Raw genomic sequence first — 5,885 nt, 5'->3', positions numbered from 1 at the left:
CCAGGCTTATGGGGGAAGCCAATTTTGAGCAATTTATTCTAAATGGTTTTTAAAAATGGAGTCAGATATTTCTTTTCGAGAGCAATACCTATTACAATCCCTTTAATGGGAAAAATCATTGAAAACTGAGGACCCTGTATAGTACCTCACTTGGAGTTTCAGGGTTACTGCTGATTGAAGTAATCATTTGTGAAACCCAGAGTTTCCACAGAGTGTTTATTTTGACAACACTCTAGGTATTGTTAGATCTCTAAGATAGCGCCATGTGTTAGTTAGCAATAGGAGGGGGAAAGCTTGTTTGGATTATCATGTAAACCGTTTTCATTGTGAGGAGGAACCTTTTGGTTTTTCAGCCATCTGCAGCAAAGATTTTGTTTAATGACTGATATAGTGATTTCATTCATAATCTTAATATTTCAAATCTGAAGATCATGTTTCCAACAACCTTACCCTTTTGTGCATGAAAATACACAACTCAGACTATAGCAATTTATTTGCCTTTCTCTTAAAAAAAGAAATAACTACTTTGCTTAAATCTCAAAGGAACTAAAGGTTCATGTTTCCTAAAGAATTATCCTGCCCGAGAACTCCCTTGCTGAGATCAAGTTTTTTCTATGAGTTAAACTAGAGCTAACAAGTAAAGCAAACATACCCTTTAACCAAAAGATGAGTCATGTGCCTGCACTCCCTGACCTGTCCTAACAATAGTACATGTCATTTCTTGAGATTCTGGGGCATGTGCAGAAGACAAAAATAATATGAAATAAAGAGATTCAAGAAATGTACAAGGAGATGGAAAGGAAGTACCTACAGCTGGGGGTAAATGAGAGCATCCTCTGAACTGTTGGGTAAGTTATGCTGAACGGCCCTATAGACAGATGGTTCCTGTGAGGCAAGTACACCAGACGGTGACAGATCAGAATGAAATGGACTTCACTCTACACTAGAATTCTCTAAATGCTCACATATCTATCCTCAGCGGTTCAGTGATATCACTGATCTTTAGGGTCCAAAAGAGCTGCACAATCACTGCCCTTCCATGATGACACCCCAACAGAAGATTCTTCCTATTCTGTTTCATGTTTCTAAGAAAATTGTATGGTAATGGCTGTCATTGTAGGTATATCCAAAAGCCTAGAGATGTTGAAAATTAATAAGTAAGGAAACATTTGATATTATATGCTGGGTAATGGTAATAACAAAATTAGAGAAATAGTTACCTTTATTTGAAGGAAAATTATCCTTCTAACGTAAAATGATTTTTCCTCCTAACAGTCAAATCTTATAAAAGGTGAAGATGCCAATGAGTTCTTTTATTAACATCTTCTCCAACAAGAAGCTTTAACGTCACCATTTTAATTTATAGCATTTTCTAAATTACCTCAAAATACTTACAGCCAGAGAAGAGATCAGAATAATTTTGTAAGGGTTCTGTTCTTGCAGTTTTTGCTGTTAGCTGAAATAAAGTCCGTCTATGCTTTTCAAGCTTTTGGAAATGGAAACAGATATTGTTTGCTGAGAACTGAGAACTGGTAATCTCTTATAATTCAAGTTCCCCTAATCCTCGATACGGTGGTTCAGCAAAATACTTCAAGAGTTTGTTTTCTTTACAATTGAAGGAGCTACCCTGGAGGAAAAACAATCTCTTCAAAATCTAATCAGAAAAATAAATAAATAAATAAATAAACAACAACAACAAAACCCTCTCCAGTTTAGGCTTCCTTGTTAGAAGTTCCTATATGAGAAGATCCCAGTTTGGGGGTGTTAGAGGGTAGGGAGGTGGTTGGTCTAGTGACTGTTTACCAGGAAACGTCACATTGTCTAGGAGCCTCAACTCCTGAACCAACCCCGAAGCCAGTGAAAAATCACCCAATCTGGAGCTTGGGTCTGATGTTTAAGACACTATATTCTGTCTGATTACAGGCTAAATTCTTTCTGGACACTGTTTGTCTCATGTCCTATGGCTCTGCTCGGGAAAACCAGGAAAGGTGAGTTACCAGTGAGCGTGGATCAGCAGGCAAGTGCGGCAATCTTTAATTTTTATGATTCAAATAGCCCAGGGCAGTAGCAGTTTATAGATAAGTAGTGGCTTATCTATGAGTTGCATTAAAAAACTTGGATAAAAAGCTTGGGAAGAATGTTCGGTTTCTGTCTACCCTCCCCAGGCAGTGATAACGGATTCTATTCTCTGCATCTCACTCAACTCGTGGCATTACACAATGGATACTCAAATATATGTCAATTCCAATTTAAATTGAAGGACATTCAGTCACATGTTCAGTGGTTTGGGTTGCTTTTATTCTAGCATTTTTCTCTGAGTTGGTAGGGAAGTGCAAAAATCTCACTGACTTACTAAGAAGAAATGCTGCTAAGTCTGAGCATATTGGAGAAACAATTTTTATATCTGATCTCATACTCTTGGTTTGAATGAAGATTTTTTCTGAAGCATTTTTTTAACCACAACTATGAAACATAAAATGATCACATTAAAATATAATCAGAGGGGCGCCTGGGTGGTTCAGTGGGTTAAAGCCTCTGCTTTTGGCTCAGATCCTAGGGTCCTGGGAACAAGCCCCACATCGGGCTCTCTGCTCAGCAGGGAGCCTGCTTCCTCCACTCTCTCTGCCTGCCTCTCTGCTTACTTGTGATCTCTGTCTGTCAAATAAATAAATAAAAATAAAATCGTTAAAATATAATCAGAAAGTTACCCTCTGAAACATTTGAGGGAGCCACATTTCAGTAGGTCTATTTGGCAATACCTATTAATATTTTAAATTTCATATCCCTTGACTAAGCCATCTACTGCTGGTAACGCACATACTGATCCCATGGATATACAACAAAAGTATAGGAAGATATAATACAAAGATGTTTATTGTAGTGTGTGTGCATCTACTGAATGTTCAAGATAAGAATAATAGTTAAATCCAATGTAATACACCCATATGGTATAAACTGTGCAGCCATTAAAAGGATGAAATAAGTATGCACCTGTCAATACAGAAAGATCTTCAAAGTGTATTACGCTGATTATGTGATGATGTGTGTTCTGGCTACAAGTAGAAGAGAACTCCAGCCTTATATTTTTTCCTTGTGTTCTGTTTAAAAAACTTCAAATATAGGCATGTGTTATTTTAACTTTTTTTGAATGTCAGCCGAAATCTTCTGGTTGATTAAATTATAAGCCATCTTAATTTTCTTCTTCATACATCTTGATACAGTTTAGAACTTAATAAATGTTATCAAAGAAATACAGGCGGACTAACTAAATTATAGGTGTTTTAAAAAGAAATCTGAATCTCAAAAGATGTAGTTTTTTTTTTAATTTCAGCCAACTATTATAACAAAGCTAAGTTATACTGCAAACTATCAGTCTTGCTAAAAAAGTGGGAGACAATTTCTAAAGTCTATGAAATATCCTTAATTTGGCAGACATTTTAAGAATAGTATTACAAAAGTGGCTGTCATTATGGACTCATGTTATGGTATTCTTATGTCATAAAAACCCATTTCTAAAATATTTCCTAGACTCAATTCAAAAATATTTATTCATTATATGCTCTGCTCTCATTCTTCTAAATGCTGAAATGAATAAAACAGACAAAAGAGATCAAGCACCACCGTGTTTATATTCTAATGAAGAAGGAAAGAGGGAAGAGGAGCTATTTATTTAAACTTAAGTAGTCATTTGTATATCAAGAGGGGATATATAACAAAGAAAAATAAAGCAGGGAAAGGGCATAGGAATCACTGGTGGGAAATTGCAATTTCAAATAAAATGGTCAGAGATCTGATTTTATTTGTAAGATGAAAAGCAATTAACACCATTATTTCTCAATCTTTTTGAATGTGAATAGCCTTATTTAATATCTAAACATATTTTTTGGCCTTCATATGATTCTTACTTCAATTGAGGAGCCCCTGATTTTGAAAAATGCATGAGCAACAGCTACAACGAAACCTGCAACACTCTTAAATGTTATTACTAACTTGTAAAACTAATTTTTATTGAGTGATGATTCCATGCCAAGGATGGTTCTGAGCACTTTGCATGAATTTTCTTACTGAACTCTAACAAAAGTCTTAGAAGAAGGTAGAGTGTAACTGCTGTTTTATAGATAACGAAACTAAGACAGAGAAATTAAGTGAATGGTGGGCCTTCTGGGTAACTCAGTCAGTTAAGTGTCCAACTCTTGGTTTTAGCTCAGGTCATAATCTCAAGGTTGTGGGATGGAGCCCCATGTCCCTCTCCCTCAGCTCCCCTCAGCCCCTGCCACTCTAAAATAAATAAATAAATCTTTTTTAAAAAGGAAGAAAAAATTAAGTGAATGGTGTTTTATCTCTTTAAATGAAGGTTACTCTATTAATTACAGCAGCATTTTCTCTCTATATATAATCATGTTGCATGTTTTGTTAGAGATAAAAGGATCAAAATAACAACAGTGGGGACAGAGGTGGTTTTGCAAATTCCTTTAATTGCTCACAGATCCCCAAGGTTCCTTCGCACACAGAGGAGAACAGCTGGTCAAAGTTTTCTCTGGCATTCAGCTTCATCAGGATGAACCCTCTTGTGGCCTGTGTGTGGGGGCGCGGGGGGAGTTGGAGCAGAGTTCAAGGCATCTAGATGCTGCAGTAATGCAATCATTAGTATGATCAGAAATTCAATGAAGGAATGCACCTCATCCAAGAATGAAGAGTCCTGGACGCTTAGTTGTCAGGAAGCCTCAACATTATTTCCCGACCTTAAGCCCCAGTTTCATCATTCATAAAATGAGGGGGTTTAACCTGGAGATCTCAAGGTTCATTTCAATGCTAACTTCTATGACTCCATAAGCAGAGATACTTGGGCATTGAACTTTCTCGTTAGCAGTTTCTAGGATACCAGGGAACTAAATAGAGCTTCCAGAAAAATGCTCCAAACTTCTTCCCCAGTCCCTGAAAAGTATGAAAAACTGCAGTGTAATCAAGGGTATTGCCCACGAAAATGAGCAACTGTTTCAAAAAATGTAAGGTAAGGGTGCCTGGGTGGCTCAGCTGGTTGAGTGTCCAACTCTTGATTTCAGGTCAGATCATGATCTTGAGTCATGAGGTCAAGTCCCACATGGAGCCTCACATGTAGCCTGTCAATGGGCTCCACGCTGAGCGCAAAGTCGTCTTGTCCCTCTCCCTCCCTCTGTGCTCCTCCTCCCACTCACATGCTCTCTCTCTCTCGCTCTCTCTCACATACATAAATCTTTTTTTTTTAATTTTTTTAAAAGAAAAGTGTTAAGATTATATAAGAATTTCCATTTTGGAATGAAACGTGCTACAAACATATACTGTAGTACTTTGTCTTATAGCCGATCACAAACAGTTTGGAGAAACTTACTAGAACAGAGTTGTAACTCTGGGAACATTCACTAAAAAAATATGTAAAAGTAGGATTTGTAGTCATGGGTATGTAAATTTATAGGTATTAACCAGCCTTAAGGAAGGCAGGGAAATGCAACTGTTCCCTAACATCACGTCTGATTTCTTAACTGAGAATGACTTGTAAAATTCTACTCTCAACAAGCATTTGATATGTATTCTATAATTCCTCTTCAGGGCTTAGAGGCTTTCAAGGCACGGCTGGACACTCCGTCTTATATTTCATCCTCCTGAGTGCTCTGATTGACAAGTGCCAACCCTGTTACTGTGACCACTACCCATGGAGTCAGTGGTCCAGCTGCTCAAAAAGCTGCAATTATGGAATCCAGAGCAGACAGAGGTGGGCGTACGCTCTGTAGATTGTCTTTGTGTCATGGGAAACCTCACAAATAGACTTAGTAATATCAAAAATGCCACACTAAGCAAAGGGGGGAGGGGAAATGTGTGTGTGTGTGTGTGTGTGTGTGTGTGTGTGT

General features: G+C 37.5%; 1 long non-coding RNA gene across 1 annotated transcript; it reads left to right on the top strand.

Annotated features, from left to right (window-relative positions):
- Positions 1-688: 688 nt before the first annotated feature.
- LOC132008837 (uncharacterized) lies at positions 689-5,749 on the top strand. Its single transcript, XR_009401738.1, has 3 exons — positions 689-848; positions 1,924-1,988; positions 5,587-5,749. It is a non-coding gene; the product is annotated as an uncharacterized LOC132008837 (long non-coding RNA).
- Positions 5,750-5,885: the final 136 nt, after the last annotated feature.

Source organism: Mustela nigripes, unplaced genomic scaffold, assembly GCF_022355385.1.
Source record: "Mustela nigripes isolate SB6536 unplaced genomic scaffold, MUSNIG.SB6536 HiC_scaffold_1530, whole genome shotgun sequence".
Lineage (NCBI taxonomy): Eukaryota > Metazoa > Chordata > Mammalia > Carnivora > Mustelidae > Mustela > Mustela nigripes.
Note: the sequence above shows the minus strand (reverse complement) of the source record. Positions and strands in the feature narration are given on the sequence as shown.